The 17,736-nt window shown below is 39.0% G+C and overlaps 1 protein-coding gene across 1 annotated transcript in view; it reads right to left on the minus strand.

Annotated features, from left to right (window-relative positions):
- Positions 1-16,285, minus strand: part of sema4ba (sema domain, immunoglobulin domain (Ig), transmembrane domain (TM) and short cytoplasmic domain, (semaphorin) 4Ba) — an 80,169-nt gene extending 63,884 nt beyond the window's left edge. Inside the window, exon 1 of the mRNA XM_063004558.1 lies at positions 16,132-16,285. The gene's annotated coding sequence lies outside the window, so the exon portion shown is untranslated. The remainder of the gene's footprint in view (positions 1-16,131) is intronic.
- Between the last annotated feature and the right edge of the window lie 1,451 nt (positions 16,286-17,736).

Genomic DNA, 17,736 nt, shown 5'->3' on the forward strand with positions numbered 1-17,736 from the left:
GTTTATTATTTGCCGTTTAATATTTCATTTACTGCTGCCTGTCCCATTTGAGAACATGACAGCGCCGGGTTTGTTTGGAACTATTGAGGGTGACATGAACCACGTGACCGCGTAGCGGCGAGATCAAGGAGTGTCGCAACTCTCTCTATCTACGGCTCTGGGTGTATCCTGATATAAACTATATTCTCTTCTGCATTTCCCTTCACGCTGTATCCTGCGTTCTCATTGGCTGTTCGACATGTCACTCATTCCCAGTTGCCCATCTGAGATCAGAAATCTGACGTGCTAGAAAACTCGATCCGGTCGCCGAGCGGTCGGCGAGCCGGTCGGGTCGAGTTGTTGGATAGTTCACACTTAGCGACTGAGAGCCGAGTTTTGATCGCCGAGTGAACGCTGAGTTGCTGCCGACCCGGAAAATCAATCGCCGACCAGTCGCCAAGCGAAAATCAGGGCAAAAATCGTGTAGTGTGAACTAGGCATTAGTTACCATCCATCTAGTGTTTGGCTCTAGTCCTCGGCCACTTCCCAGAAATGCAGTGCATTTCACAGGGTCATTCCTCCCTTTCACAAAACAGACGCTGGGGTTGGAATGTTCTGTGCCCCGGTCAAGGCTGTGGGCTGAGCCATATTGCTATAACAGGTTCACTTCAAGCATCATTAGCCTTTACTTTAAGAAGCATATTGCTGAGACGTCCCTGCTCACGGATGCCAGTGCATTCCTATTAACCTACTAACTAATCTCAAGGTAATCTAAAAACAACTCTGTTTATTAAGGACGTGTCTGGCGCACACACAGTTGTTGCATTTAAGTAAAATGTACCACTACTGAACCAGATTTATGTGAACTCTTACACAATGCTTGCTTTTTCAGCTGACTTCAGATGACTCATCTAACTGAAGGTCTATCTAGAAAAATAAAATGACAAATAGTAATTAAAGCAATATGTATGTACATTAATCATCATGTTCAACCATTTCATAAATGTTTCCCCTAAAACTCGACAGCTTGCTTATGCCTGAATTTCACTGTGTAACTTAAGTAAGTAGGGTTACATCTGTTAAACCAGTTTTATTGGAACAGTGATAAAGCAAGTTGTAGCAACAAAATATTAGGTAATAAGAAACCTAGATGATAGCTACAAATCTTTGGCAGCACTTCTAGGACAGTACAGGATTAGTTGCATAAAAAGAAAAAAACACACTGTCTTAAGATCTACAGATTGATGAATCATTCAGAGAATTAAACTGTGTTTGTGATTCTGTGTTTAACTGTCTAGTTCATTGCATTAATTAGCTCATATTTAGTTCATATTTAGCTACAGGTGGATGGTGAGACCTAAACTGTTGTACTTTGAGCTTAAAGGTGCACTTGAATGTGGTTTAAGTTTTGTTTTGTGGGTTTTCTTAACCATTGAAATAAAGTGTGTGTTCAATTTGGGTCATATTTTTCTGCAACCATGTCCAGCGATGTTGGCTTTCAGTTCGATAGGCCTTAAACTTCTTCATGATACTGGCAATTGTGGCCACAGGAACATTGAACAGTATAGATATGGTCTTATAACCTTTATGTTGAGCATGTTTTAATATTTCCTTTTTCTTATCTCTTGAATGCATGTGTGATTGAAAGGTTAAAAACATCTGTATTTAAGCAGAATAGCCATCTTAAACTATTACCATAATGCAATAATTTCTGATGACCTTAAAAGGCCAATCACACATTCAGTTGCATTTTAAAAGCTAATAGACATCTAGACATAGGTGTCTATTATGACAGACCTGACACTTTTGTCAGAAATCCTAAGAAAAATCTGATGCATCTACAATGATAAACTCATCTAACAATAGTATAGTTTGCTTTGTACCATAAATATATATTCCAAAAAAAACAAATGAATGACTAGTAAATGTTTTCAAAGAAATAAACAAAACATTGTAATACTCACAGTAAGACCCTTGCTCTCCAGAATCAACAATGTCTATGTTTACATACAAAGAAGCTTGGGTGGCACAACCACTGGAATCTCATGGGTGCTTTCAACCGGTAGGGTGTCTACATACAGACATGATTGGCTATGACAGAGTGTGGGATGGATCTGTGATGGATTGGCATTCTGTCTGGGTGTGATAGACGTTAAATGCTTAGATTGATGTTAAAAGCAACAAAACATCTTACAACTATATCAAATTTTTTTAATCATCCCAATCCCAATCAATATGAAGGCAAACTTATTTGTTTTTGCCTCACATGATGTTTGTTTTAAAATCTTTATTACATGTCCAACATGAACCCTTTCTGATATTATATAAATATTTACTAAACAGCTTCTATTTCCCTACAACTCTAATCTGCTGATGAATCAGGTTGTGAGAATAACCAGTGATGGACTAAAGTGTTTTTAAACTGTCTTTTTAAGTGGTTTAAACACAAACCATCCACATTTTTCCAGTATATCTTGGATGGCCCAAAATAAAGCATAAAAGTTTTCTTTCCAAACTCAAAGCTAAGCCAAGAACCTACACTAAATACCAACTGGAATTTCAGTTCCACAGCTTAACACAAGCTCCAGCTGTTTGAAGTACTTGCTGCTCGGTATGTCAGAAGCTAAATTTGCATGCGAGAGGTTTAAAAGTAGTGCTTAGTGTTCATGACAATGTCTGTTTCCATGTGGTTATACACTGTCAACACAAAAAAATGCATACATGGTTCATAAGGTCCTGAGTTTGGTCGTTTCTTGCTGCTTGTGAGCAGTGTCCCAAAAAGTTTGGACAGGAATAAAATAAAAAGTAAATGTTTATAGAATTTTCAAGTTACCTCACTTCAAAACAATCCACAATGTGCAGGTGAACTGATGATAGTTTAGGGTATTGTGTCTATTGTCACTCAACACAGTTTGCAGCCGCAAGAATACAATCTGAAATTACATTATGCAAGGAGAAAGACATACAGTAATTACATAAAGAAACACCTAAGAGTTCTCTGGGCCTGAGCTCATCTGGGATGAAGCAAAAACAGTGGAAACAGTGGGAACAACACAGGGGGGGATCCTAATGTTTTGGCTTATCAATATACAGTAAGTGCAACAAAGTAATGTTAAACAATGCTCCTGCAGGCTAATACATTTGGATGTACAACTTGTTTATAGTTTATAGTCAACAACGACAGAAAGGTTTAAAAGTGGAAAATGTGTTTTGAAATTGAATTTCAATTCTGTGGTCTTGGTAAAAACTACAAGAGAACTGTTTATTAAGGACAACCAATAATCTGATCATCATTCACACCACTGTGCAAGCCTTACATCCTTGAAAAAAATACAAGGATTCTAATATTTTATTAATTTGTTTAATAAAGCTATAAAGGTGTATTTTAATACATACATACGCAGCTGTCTGAGCCTCATACAAATGACACGAAGGGAAACCTGCTATCAGTCTGATTATCTTTGGTCAGGGAGTATAAAGCCACCCAGGCAATGGAATTTCAGCCTTTATTCTTTAAATATTTTAGGCAAAATTCCTACTCCCAGGCATCTGTATCCTAGAAACCAGTTTGTGACCTAAGAAGGCCGTCTGCTCTGCAATTAATCAGGTCATCACAGGTCATGTATATTCAATATCTCACTATGGGTCTTCCAAAATGACATCTTTGTTAGAAAACAGATTTGTAAAATATAAGCAAATTAAGGTGCACATAATGTCCTATGTTTACCTATAATTCCTGAGGAACCATGCACCTTCAAATTTATGGTACAATGTTAATCATTGGGAGTTTTTTCCTTGCTTGGTATCAGAGATGGGGACAGCCAGCTTCCGGCGTAGTGATGAAGCATCGCTCCCTACTTAAAATGGTGGAATACCCTACGTAGTGCACTTCACAGTAACAGATAATGTGAATGGAATGCTCCTACAGAATTGGCGCTAATGATTGTAAAAACCGCTTTCTGAACCAATGCTAAGAAATGCTGTTATTTGCATGTATTTAGTTTGCAGCCTCACACAAATGATTGTCAATGAGATGCTTGATTGGCTTTCTAATGAGTTAGTGTTTTACTTCACAACTGGAAAAAGTTTGGAGGTTTTTAATTATAAGCACATTTACAAAATAACGGATTATATTCCTAGAGGGAGACACGGTTATAAATTTAATAGCATCTGGAACAACATAAGCTAAGGTAAGCAGTATTATGGATTTTTTGCTGTGTTTGGGATTTGGGCCGCTGTGCCGTGATTTATCACGCTTTTGTTTTGCAATGAAAACTTGACTCGGACTCTAGCCTAAAGACTCTTGACTTGACTCAGACTCTAGCCTAAAGACTCGTGACTCGGACGCGTATTTTGTGACTTGTGAACATCTCTGCTTGGTATAGACCAAATGTCTATATTTTTTTTAAATAAAAAGTTGAAGCTTAAAGTTGGGGTCACTGTGGTTACTAAATGTAGGTCTACAGATGATCTCAAGTCTGCAACAGAAAAGTGGTTGCCCTGATGTCTGATACTGCCATAGCATCTGTGTCAAGAAGTCCAAGAGAGCATAACTGGCCCTGCTCGGTCTTCTGTTTGGATTGCTAAATTTGGTTCTTTACATACAAATCAGTTATAAAAAAAAGCATCTTGTCCGCAAGTCACCCACCACATGTTTAAAGCATAAGGACTGTAGACGGGCATAACATTTTCTGTATAGTGAGATGGAATTACATTTCCTGTCTTGTTCCCTCAGGAACACTGGGGTCTGTTCACACAGGTGGGAACAGATTTCATGGAAAGATGGAAGATGTTATGGCAGACTGATCATTTGCTAGTACTTTCATTTAGTACCTACAACAGACTTCAAGTTGCATCACCTAATTTCCTCTGAATCAGCAAGCAATAATATTTCTGGGAATGTGTCTAACATGTCAGACCAAGTGGGATGACGTGGAGTTTAAATGAAACTGCTATTAAGGTAGTTTATATCTACTTTTCCAAGAATCATACCTAGTATTTTTTTCTTGACATCCAGATTGGAATTATGGCAAAAAACTTCAGGCAGTGTTTGTGTTGAAAAACTTCCTAAATTTGGAATTTGGTCCTTTTGTCTGGTTACCAACTGTGTTGACTTCAGCACATTTACTGTGTGTCATTGTGGTTTTCCCTCTGGTTGTGCAGTTTTCTTCCACTTCCCAAAACATTCCACCAACTAGACTGGCTACTCTTAACTGCCTCCAGGCATTGGTAAATGTAAATAAGCAAGAATGAGGTGGCCTGAGATGAATCAGTGCTCTGTGCAGGGTACAGGGTAAGAGTACTGAGTAGCTTGGATAGGATACCTTCAGACCCAGACAGGCTTCAATGTCCTGACCATAATAAAGCAAGGAAAAATTCATTACTAAGGACAAACAAATATATATTAATATACAAATATATATTAATAACATCTAAATTAGACTGTGTAATATGTGCCATTATGTCCAAATGCAGCAACAATAAAAAGCTAAAGAAAATATTACTGTTTTTGACAATCGAGTAAACGTGAGTGAAAAACTGTGTAAAACTTAATGTGAAGTGTCAAAAGTGGATTTTCTGCGTCTGTAATTGATATGATTTTTTGTAAGAAATGTAATAGATTCATACATTTTATCAATGCAGATACTGAGAATAATGTGATTATAATATCAGTTAACATATAAGCAATGTGTATTAAATGATCTCAAGCTGTTAGAAAACAAAAGCGTATCAGCATCTTAAGTAGGGGCAAAAGTCTTTAGCTTCTGAGTCTAAGCACATGACATATGGTGAAGGTCTCATTAAATTATTCACTATGTACTCTTACTCTCTTCAACATTAAGCCTACTCCAAATGACTTTCCAATTTCCCTTCTCTTCTTTTTAAAAAAAAAAATTTGTTGTTAGTGAAGCAGTAGTGGATTGCTGGAATGCATTTGGAACTGTTGAATCAATATGTTTTAACAATAGCAAACTAATAGCTATAGCTATTGTATGTATTTATATATATTTAGGCATAACATTATGACCACCTACTTGTTTCTACACACTGTCCATGTTATCAGCTCCACTTATTATATAGGAGCACTACAATAACTGACTGTAGTCCATCTGTTTCTTTGCATGCTTTGTTAAGAGGTCAATAGGCTCAAGAGACTTTACTGTCATTTCAGCTATATACGAGTACATATTGAAATGAAACAACATTCCTCCAGGACCAGGGTGCAACACAGAACAAAAGTGCAAGACAGTACAGTACACAGCGCAGATAGACAACAGTACAATAAATTCAAAAAAGGCCTAAAATAAATACAAAAAGACATTCATAATCTAAAGCAGAGGTGTCAAACTCACGGCCCGCCACGTCATTTTATGTGGCCCGCGAGAGCTTAAACGACTGTATGATTGTTGTGATGGTTCGAGTCATTACAGAGACGCAGTTATAATTTAATGGCACTCCTGCGCCTTTAAGCCTTTAACTGCTGACATCGTAGTCATGGCAACTAACTTTGACCTTCGCTGAGAAGCCATGTGACTTTTACGGCAAAAGAACGCGGGTAGTAATGTAAACAATAATAATAAATATAAATAATTATCTTGCAGCATAATACCAAAGCATCGTCTGTAAGTAGTGGCGTTTATATTCTCAGTTGTTAGTAAATGTTTAGTGAGTATATCACAGCGGTTTAGTTATAAATTTACCGTAATTAAATACAGTTGTTACCGTTACTATAGCAATTAGTATCTTTACACAAAATTTTAACTCGTTAGCGCTATTTTACGTTTGGTTAAAGCTCATATTGTACCAGATGTAACACTTGACTACAACTGTGTGCTTTTACTGTATTAAGTTCTTTATTGTTTTTATTGTTTGTATTTTTACTTCATTCTGGTGCACACAGTGAATCACACAGCTGGGAAGCAAATAAACCAACTGTATTCTGAAGAAAGCTGTCTGTGTCTGTCTGTCTGTCTAGCTGAGAAAGGGGGATAAACTATTAGTGAGGGCAGAACAATTGTCTTAAAATACACTGTAAAAGCCTACATTAACTGCATCTCTCAAAACGCATGCTGATTTTGTGACCTGCAAAGTGACACATCCTGCCAGTAGATGATGTTAAGAAATATTTACACATGATCCTACAATGTACAAGAAGATAAGTAAGAAAATTAAGCAGAAGGAGGAAATTTAATGAAAATGAAAACAAGTTTGTGCTTCAGGAAGAGAAACAGGTGCGTCTCTTGTGTTATGAGGCTGTGTCTGTGGTAAAGGAGGACAATATAAATGCAGAATTCAGCCTCCAAGAAAAACAACAGACTGCAATCACAGCAGGATACGTTACAATCGGCCCTTTGAGGGGCACAATAATGCTGATGTGGCCCTCTGTGAAAATGAGTTTGACACCCCTGATCTAAAGAGTAATTAAGGAAGACAAGACTAAAGATAAGTGTTGGTCAGTACATGGTACTGAGTAAATGATGGGTGAGGTAGAAAAAAAATTTCTGATATGCAAATGTAGTGTTTCAAGTATTATTCCGGCATATAACGTTTCAGTTTAGAATTATAATAATTTATAATGTCCAGATGTGCAGGTATTGTACAGAATAAGTTATGTGTATCAAGTCAAGTCAGACTCATTTATATAGCGCTTCTTACAATAAACATTGTCTCAAGAGAACAGTGTTAGCCCCCTTTCATGTTGTTCTTCAAAGGTCAGGACTCTCCCAGGACCACCACAGAGTAGGTATTATTTGGGTGGTGTATCATTCTCAGCACTGCAGTGACACTGACATAATGGTGGTGTGTTAGTGTGTGTTGTGCTGGTATGAGTAGATCAGACACAGCAGCGCTGATGGAGTTTTTAAACACCTCACTGTCACTGCTGGACTAAGAATAGTCCACCAACCAAAAATATCCAGCCAACAGCGGCCTGTGGGCAGCGTGCTGTGACCACTGATGAAGGTCTAGAAGATGACCAACTCAAACAGCAGCAATAGATAAGCGGTCGCTTCTGACTTTACATCTACAAGTGGGACCAACTAATATATTTTTATTTTTAAGTGTGTCACTATATTTTGTGCATATTTCTTTAATGTGTGGTTCTCTGTGTTTCTGGTTGGATATGCTTCTAACTTCTTTTCTTTTTGTTTTGCAGTCTATATTGAACCATTTTATTTGGTGAGTTTTCATTAGTTTCTTCTTCCTAACAGTTATGTTTGATATCTGAGTTGCCTATTGGAAGATATTGTTTAAGTTGGCTAGGGCTGCATTAATCTTTATTTTGGGGATAGTTGTTTATTAGATAGGAATGGGGGAGTGTGTGGATTTCTTTGCTGTTCATCATGTTCACATATTTTTCAGTGCTTCTCTGGGTCTAGCTGGGAGCTTGTTTATAAAGATACAGTTTACCGTCCTATGATGGTTCTTCGTTATAATCACTGGTCTGTTCAGATAGACTGTAATTTGGCTATGGTCAAATAATAGTGTTAACGATTTAACAGTGAAAGCTGTGAGGTAAGTCAAGGTCCAAAGTCCAGGTTGGAAATACTGTAGTCTATGGCACTGCTGTCGAGAGCCGAAGTGAATAAGTGAATTGACCGAATGAGTCTCCTTAAAGTAATCCGTTCTTCCCATGTGAATTTACTGATGTGTCGCGTGTTTCAGAATTTCAGGGGTTTAAACCTTAAATATTCCAAATACAAATACAGAAATATGCCATTTTACCTTAATTTAAATGTGTGAGATTTTGGGTACTATGTCCAGCAAGATGTGTGTAGATGTGGTTGAGCTTCTGCTGAATGTTCCTGAGCTCACAGGTGTTTAGTTTATTCTCCTCTATTAAAGGCTTGGGCATAGATCAGTGTCTCTGGTCTGGTTTGAGAGTTACAAGGTGGTGAGGTATTCTTTAAAATCTTGGCAAATACAGGGACTACAAATTTGAATAAATGTATGTGGTCATAGAGGCAAAGAGCGCAGTCATGATGGCTTTGATTTCGTGAATGGTGTCTGAATGAAAATCTTTGCAAGGTAACAGAGTGGAGATGATTTTTGATTGGAGAATGTGTTTCTAGCTTTCTCTGTGACCGCTCTCAGGGACATTGCCACTCTTACTTGTTGAGTCCTAATGTTGTTTGTTCATGTGTGAATTATGATATGACTCTGCTGTGCATGTTTCCAGTATTTTTAGTTTAATCACTCGGTGCTTCGGAAAGATTTTTTCTAGTTCATGAATTTACCATTAGAGTCTATTAGAAGCACAATGTCCACTTGTTCTGAGCATTTTTCTTCTGTCTAATTTCATTTTGTTTGCTGTGTCTTGGGTGTGCTGGGCTGGGTGGGCTTAGTGTGCTTATTGTCTGTGTTGGCTGTTGAGAGTTGATGGGGGTCAAGGGTAAAAGTTGAATTGGGATATCAGGGATGATCTGAGTGGGGTTTCCCTGTTGTTGAAGGACAGTGTTGCTGGTTAAAGGAGAGTAATTGTTCTTTTAGACTTTGCACAGTGCTGTCTGTGCATTAGGTCTTCTCTCATAGCAGCCGTCTCCTTTCTGTAGTTGTGTTTGTCTTTCTTTATGACCTTTTGTTCTTTATGACCATCTCTCAGATGTGCACTGTCTCCATTTCTAGGCATGTGAGGTGTTTTTTTTTTTTTTATCAGAGTGATAGAGGTGTGGAACGAAGGCCTGTGTTCCATCTCCAAGTCCCTTTTATCTTCAGATGAGGGTACAGTTGTGGTGAAGTGTGTGGGGGTGGGGTGTATGAGGTGTGAATCTGGGTCTTCATTCTCTGGAGTCATCTAATTTCACCTTTTCCTCTGCAATTTTCTTTGGGATGATTAAATGACTCTTGGAATTTATGAAGGTTTCCTTGTATTGTGGCTGTTCTGGTTTTGTAAATGCTGACTGTGGATTGTGGGTTAGCTGCAATGTTGGAGTTATTCAGTTGTCTAGTCTGTTCTATATTGAACCCCTGAGGTTTACTTTTGTTGGCTTGATGAAATGGTATGACCCTTTTAAAATATTTAACAGCTACAGCATTAAAATTCATCATTCACATTAATAAAGTTGTAATATTAATCTAAAAATAATAAGTAAATACTTAAGTAAAGGATATGTATAGCTCTTACACTATTGTCCACCTACAGTTTAAGAGTACACTGTGCGCCGATGCTTCACCTTGTTTGCTTCGTGTTATGACCTAGTCTTGCATGAACAATTTTATAAGTTTATTTATGTTCTTGACTGTTTTATTGTGATCAACAGCCAGATAAAGTATGGAAACCAGTTGTTAGACCATGACAATAACGGAACCCTTTTTGACGCTATATAGTTTTCATTTCCAGCACATTTGCCATCAATCTGAAGAACCATTTCATGATGCAAAGAACCTTTTGAGCATGCAAATGAGCCACTGTCTTGATTCAAGAACCATAGTTTGTGCAAATGAGTGGTGACAGTAATCAAACACAGTAATGTAAAATTTAAATATCTGTACTTTATTTGCACTTAGAAGTAAATACAGACAAAAACAAAGTAGAGCACATCTTTGTGCAAAATAAGCAGCATCAAACATACAAACATTATTGCTACAAGTGGCAATATCGTCACGTTTCCACCCATGCGCAAGCAACTTATGCCTAGTTCACACTACACGATTTCTGCCCTGATTTTCACTCACCAACTGGTCGGCGCTAGATTTGCCGGCTCGGGAGCAACTCGGCGTTTGCTCAGCGATCGAAACTCGACTCTCAATCGCTATGTGTGAATTACTCAACAACTCGATCCGAGCGACTTGCCGAGCACTTGCCGAGCGTTTGGCGACCGAAGAGAGATATCTAGCATGTCAAATATCTGGCTCTGAGTCGCCCAACTGGCAATGAGTGCTATGTCGAACAGCCAATGAGAACGCAAGATACGAGGTGAGGGGAAACGCAGGAGAGGAGTTGTAAAAAGGTGGGACAGGGGCATAATATAGTTTCTATCAGAATACATCGGCACACACACAAGTTTTACACTATTTCTGACCTTTTCGTTCTCTACAAAACATAAAACCAACGTTGCATTGCAAAAAAAAAAATTATTAACCTCCAACTCACTATAGAACAGAACTGGGGCCAGTTGTAGCCTAGTGGTTAAGGTACTGGACCAGTGAACAGAGGGTTCCTGGTTCAAGCCCCACCACTGCCAGGTTGCTGCTGTTGGGCCCTTGAGCAAGGCCCTTAACCCTCACTTGCTCAAACTGTATACTGTAACTGCAATGTAAGTTGCTTTGGATAAAGGCGTCTGCTAAATGCTGAAAATGTAATGTAAATGTAATGTAGAACAATCCATGCTGCTCACGTAGCCAAATCCACACAGATTTTTTTTTTCTCCTTGCTTTTACGCTGCACATCAGCACACAAACTTTGATCGCTCGCTACATGTTGATGTGCATTTTTTGACGTGGTATCATTAAACCCCTTGTCACTTCTCGCGTTTGTTATCGTGACAAAACGTAGTTTGGGAGACCAGAGAAGCTCACCTGTGATTCCAGTTGGTGATAGTTTGTGTAGTGTGAAACCCCCTATCGCCGATCAGTCGTGTAGTGTGAAAGCCACACCGACTTGAAAGACTCCCGATTACAAGAGATCCAGTTGTGTAGTGTGAACTGTACAGCGACCTGACGACTTGGAAAGTCATGTAGTGTGAACTTGGCATTAGCTCATCAATGCTGGTAATAGATGATAGTTTATTCAAATAAAGCCCATGGCATCCTTGCTGAGTCTGTTTTGGCATGGTATCCTTTAATTTCACTAATATTTCTCCAGATTTTACTGCTATGAAAGAGTTGCAAGTAATACAAGTATCTTTGCTGATACTTTCACTGCACCGCTGACTAAAACAAAACCTGGGCCTTGTGCAAGAGTTTAACAGTGGCAACCTGATAGGACTTTAGATTAGTAATCCAGTACCTTAAACAGTAAGCTCCAACTGCCCTGTTGTGAACACAGCTTTAATGCAACCACGTGTAGAGTACACTAGCTAGCCACATTTGTATAAAAACAGAGAAATGTGCTTGAGAAACATTCTATTCCCTTAGCAATTATAATCAACTCCAGACATGTGTGTACAATTGGAATAAGAAGTTGGGTGCATAATGTCAAAGCCTCAGGCCTCTTCTAATGTCAGCACCCCTTCTACTCACACACACAATGCCCATGAGATCTCAAACTAAGCAGGCCAATCTCATGCTCCTAGACTTTGGCCCTGTTCCAACTGTGCTGCTTGGTTCCCACATCATACCACTGCTAATGACGAGTGTATTGGGAAGCCAGGGCTCGGATATGACGTCCAAAGAAGATGCATGGTTATCAAGTTCCCAGCAGTGTATATACAAATCCTCCCCCACTCAGGCCTCCAAGGGTGACCTGTGTGCTCGGGCCAACTGCTTGGACCCTCCTACAGTTCTCTAATTAGACCCTTTACTCTGGAAATTAATCTTCTGGTTACAGTGAGTTACAGGATTGCTCCTAGCGGGAAGTCTTGAAGCCACTCTCTCTGTAAACACTTAGAATTTACATTTTAATAGTATTGTTGATTTTATTATAACAATAAAAGTGTCAGTGTTAGTGTTAGAGCACTGGCATAGTATTTATTCTGTTATAACACTAGATCATTGTGGCTGTGCTGTAAACCTTTTGTACTAAAAGAAGATTAGATTTTGTAATGATGATGCACTTTTGAATTTAGATTGGTTTCAATGTGTTTATCAAACCCATTGCTAACAAATGCATAAAATTAATTATATTAAAAAATATATTTTCCAACTTTATATCCCTCCTTTGGAAACATTAATTTTGAGCCAGACCTTCTCATCATCAGACTTTGTATTGAATTGGCAAATATTCTGACAGACACACTCCAAAATCTTGCAGACAGCCTTCTCTAAAGAATGGAGGCTGATACCTACACAGATGGTGGATGGGGAAAAAAAGCAACTTTATAGTAAGGCCAGTTGTTTTATTATGGGATATCTAACTAGTACATGATCAGGTTTCCACATACTTTTGGCCATTATAGTGTTTATAACACTACAGGGAAATAAAATGCATTATACAATAATAGAGGATCTTGACTACAGACAAGTATTCTGGAAAATCACCATAAACACACATTGAAATTTGTGGTCAACACTCGATAGACATAGCCTAAGTCTGGGTAACAACCTGACTTTGGTGACACCACAGCAATATGTAGTTACATGCACAAATGCCACTTAAAACTTTACTGTCCAAAAGCCAGGGTCTGTCATGGTATGGTATGTGTCAGTGCCCTTGGCAAAGGTCATTTACACTTCTGTGATGGCAGCATTAATGCAGAAAAGTACATTGAGATTTTAGAGCAACATATGCTGCCTTCAAGACGTCATCTTTTCCAGGGACGTCCCTGCATTTTTCAACAAGACAATGCAAAACCACATGCTGCACACATTACATAACTGTGGAAGAAGAGGGTACGGGGTACTGGACTGGCCTGTAGTCCTGACCTGTCCCCAAAAGAGAATGTGTGGAGAATTTTGAAACGAAAAATGCGACAACAACGACCCCGTACTGTTGCACATCTTAAGACGTGTTTGCAGGAAGAATGGAACAAAATTACCTGAAACACTAAATCACTTGGTATCCTCTGTGCCAAAACGTCTTTTAAGTGTGGTGAAAAAAATGCCAACATTACAAAGTGGTAAATGCTTTACTGTCCCAACTTTTTTTGGAATGTGTTGCAGGTCTGAAATACAGGAATGGATGTTTATTAATAAATGAAATGAAGTTGACCAGACAAAACATGAACTATCTCAGGTTCATCCTGTCTGCAATGAAATAAAAGTCATTTTTTTATTATTTGCATTTTCCATGCTGTCCCAACTTTTTCTGATTTGGGGTTGTATATCTCAAGAGTGAAAACAAGAAAGGCAGGTAAATGGAGGGCATGTGCTTGCCAAAATGTAATGGGAGGATAGCTAGAAACCAGCTTGGAGATTGAAGTCTGGGAGGGAAAAGGGGGAATAGAGGCCAGGAACTGGGGAGCTTCATGCCACGCAAAGATGCTTCGTAGTATACTGCTAAGCCCACCTCTATATCCCAGCTAAAGCACTGGTGTGTAAAGAGTGGTACCACACAGGCAGACTCCAAATCTCTCTTTTTTGCCTTTTTTGCTTTGGTATTTACAATTTTTATATATCACAAAATGTTTTCTGACTGCAAACATGCTTTACTGGGACTGAACTGTGGAAAAAACCCCTGCAGCCCAAGTCATGGGCTATCAACACAACCAGCACCGTATTTTCTCAGCCAACCAAATGCTGGTCTCACAAAGGCTCCAGCATTGTTGGGGCTCCTGTTCTGACTAAGCTGTTATTCTAGCAAATCCAACCCAAGCAAAACATGACTGTCAACACACTCTGTTTAGCTATTTCTGATATGTTTTAGAACCTTTTATTCAGCTTTTGATTTCTTGTCCTCTCTTTTTGATTTTTCCACTTATTTAAGCATTGTTTCTTTCTGATTAAAGCTTATTCAGAGATTCTTTTTATTTGTACCAACAGTTAAGTCAAACCGATAACTTAAACATTAAAGCCACCTCCTTGTTTCTATACTCACTGTCCATTTAATCAGCTCCACCATATAGAAGAACTTTGAAGTTCTACAATTACTGACTGTAGTCCATCTATTTCTCTACAGTGGTGGATCATTCTCAGCACTGCAGTGACAATGACATGGTGCTGGTGTGTTAGTGTGTGTTCTACTGGTATGAGTGGATCAGACACAGCAGCACTGCTGGAGTTTTTAAATACCATGTCCACTCACTGTCCGCTCAATTAGACACTCCTACCTAGTCGGTCCACCTTGTAGATGTAAAGTCAGAGATGATCGCTCATTAATTGCTGCTGTTTGAGTTGGTCATCCTCTAGACCTTCATCGGTGGTCACAGGACGCTGCCCACAGGGCGCTGTTGGCCGGATATTTTTGGTTGGTGTACTATTCTCAGTCCAGCAGTGACAGTGATGTGTTTAAAAACTCCAGCAGCATTGCTGTGTCTTATCCACTCATACCAGCACAACACACACTAACACACCACTACCATGTCAGTGTCACAGCAGTGCTGAGAATGATCCACCACCCAAATAATACCTACTCTGGTCCTGATCTTTCATTAGATCCTTAAAATACTTTAATCTATCTTTTTTTTTTAATTGTTACCTTGTTGCACAATGCACCCAGTTTAACTAGATAAAAATATAAATAAATGCCCTTTTTCAATTTAAAACTAATGCAAACTTGCTTAAAAATTGAGTCATTTACTGTGTACTCGCTGAAACGGTCATCCATGTATAGCGCTCAGCTGTCCAAGTACAACCCACGAGTACAACATTGCAACAGCGCAAAGGTCATCCTGAAAAAACTGTCAGCCTCACGCTTAATATTCGAAACTTTAAATATGCCAGGCATAAGAATTTATGTGGACATGAAAAAACATTACCAGACGGTATATATGTGGGTAAGATTCCAGACTGTGGTTAAGAAGTAAAGTCTCATACAGCTCTTGTCCTCAGTTTATTCTCCTTATGTTAAAAGCCACACTGGAATCAAAAATTCCTTTGTGCAGAGAGTGAACTGCTGTGTCTCAGGAAGAAAGCCATGTATGTGTGTGTATTTGTGTAACAGCTTAGGGTGTTAAAGACAGCTTTGTCTCCAGTGGTTAAACCACATCTTTACCATAGACAGGACCAGCAGAAACTCCAACACACCCTGGAAAATTGCTACTTTCTCACATGGAGCCTGTGAGCCAAACGGTTGGCACCGCACCACCACCACCCCCAACACACAAACAAAAACTTGCTTCCCTCACTGCCCTGAGATCTTAACACCTTGCAGATAAGGTCTTGCTGCAGAGAGACACTTATGTCTCACGTCCCCTCCCCCTTTATTAGACTTAAAGATAGCTCTTGCAATAACAAACCACATGAAACCTGTGCAAAGGCACATTTAAAGGTCCTAACAGGACAAAAACTGCATTTAAACAAGAATGTACACACTAAGCAAACACCATGCAGATCCTGATCAATCATTAACAGCTGTCAGATAATGAGGCTTCACAACTAACTGTATTGACTACTCACTCTCGTCCAGGGTTCACAGCTTTCCAAGGCACTCCTCATATGAGAAAAGCGGGAATAAGTACTCCTTTTTGTCGGTTAAGTCGGTAAACCAGGTTTAAAATAAATACACCTGAGGTTGGTGTAGCCAAGAGTAGCCACCGTTTACTGAGTTAGGTTTCACAGTGTCGCAGACAGTCGTGTGCACGGTGCATGCTCGTGTGTATCTGATACACTAGACTGGTCTGCCCCTCCCCTTACACACTTCCACCAGGAGGCAAAGGGGGGAGGTTTAGGACACAGGGAGAGGGAGGGACAAAGGGTGTGTGCTACTCCTGGTGATTTAACAGTCACTACACTTAGAAGTAAGAACCAGGTTTTGCAACTTGCTGTGCTTTTTTGTCTTAAGCTCTGACGCACTTCTTGCTTAGCTGACTTAACCTGTATTTCAGTGTTATGTGGAGCAGCCTTTATATTTTCAATGAGGTAAAAAAAAAAAAAAGAACATTTAAATGCAGTGTTTTACACTAATCCTTACTCAGGTAAATAGGAAACGTGTCTTTTGTTCCATTCATCTCTATTGGTTTTGCTGTGTAATCCCTGCCAAAACAGCACTTTTAACCCTAAAATGTCTTTACATTGTGGATTAAACTGAAAAAGATTAAACTGAAACATGTATCTAGGGTTACTATTTGGTTAATATACACTGATCAGCCATAACATTAAAACCACCTCCTTGTTTCTACACACACTGTCCATTTTATCAGCTCCACTTACCATATAGGAACTCTTCGTAGTTCTACAATTACTGACTGTAGTCCATCTATTTCTCTGCATGCTTTGTTCGCCCCCTTTCATGCTCTTCTTCAATGGTCAGGACTCTCCCAGGTGGTGGATCATTCTCAGCACTGCTGTGACAATGACATGGTGGTGGTGTGTTAGTGTGTGTTGTGCTGGTATGAGTGGATAAGACACAGCAACGCTGATGGAGTTTTTAAACACCTCACTGGCACTGTTGGACTGAGAATAGTCCACCAACCAAAAATATATCAAGCCAACAGCACCCCGTGGGCAGCATCCTGTGACCGCTGATGAAGGTCTAGAAGATGACCAACTCAAACAGCAGCAATAGATGAGCGATCGTCTCTGACTTTACATCTACAAGGTGGACCAACTAGGTAGGAGTGTCTAATAGAGTGGAGAGTGAATGGACACAGTATTTAAAAACTCCAGCAGCGCTGCTGTGTCTGATCCACTCATACCAGCACAACACACATTAACACACCACCACCATGTCATCTGGTAATTCAAACACATGAGCTTACACAATAATTTTAATTGTTGTTTTTTTAATTGATGCTACTTAAGGTAACCCTGTTTTACATACATTTACATACCTACAGAAAACAACTTTTATATTCTAACATACAACAAAAATTTTACAGTGTGATGCATATTTAATAATAATAATAATAATTATTATTATTATTATTAGCTGCTATTGGTAATGGTTTAAGCTGCAGCCTTCAATCAAAATCCAAAAATCAGTGATGAAGAGTTCAGTCAATGACAGCAAGGATCTTACTGTTCTGCAGAATTTATATTATCTTAATATTTATTACAAAGGGC

This window comes from Trichomycterus rosablanca, chromosome 11, assembly GCF_030014385.1.
Source record: "Trichomycterus rosablanca isolate fTriRos1 chromosome 11, fTriRos1.hap1, whole genome shotgun sequence".
Taxonomy (NCBI): Eukaryota; Metazoa; Chordata; class Actinopteri; order Siluriformes; family Trichomycteridae; genus Trichomycterus; species Trichomycterus rosablanca.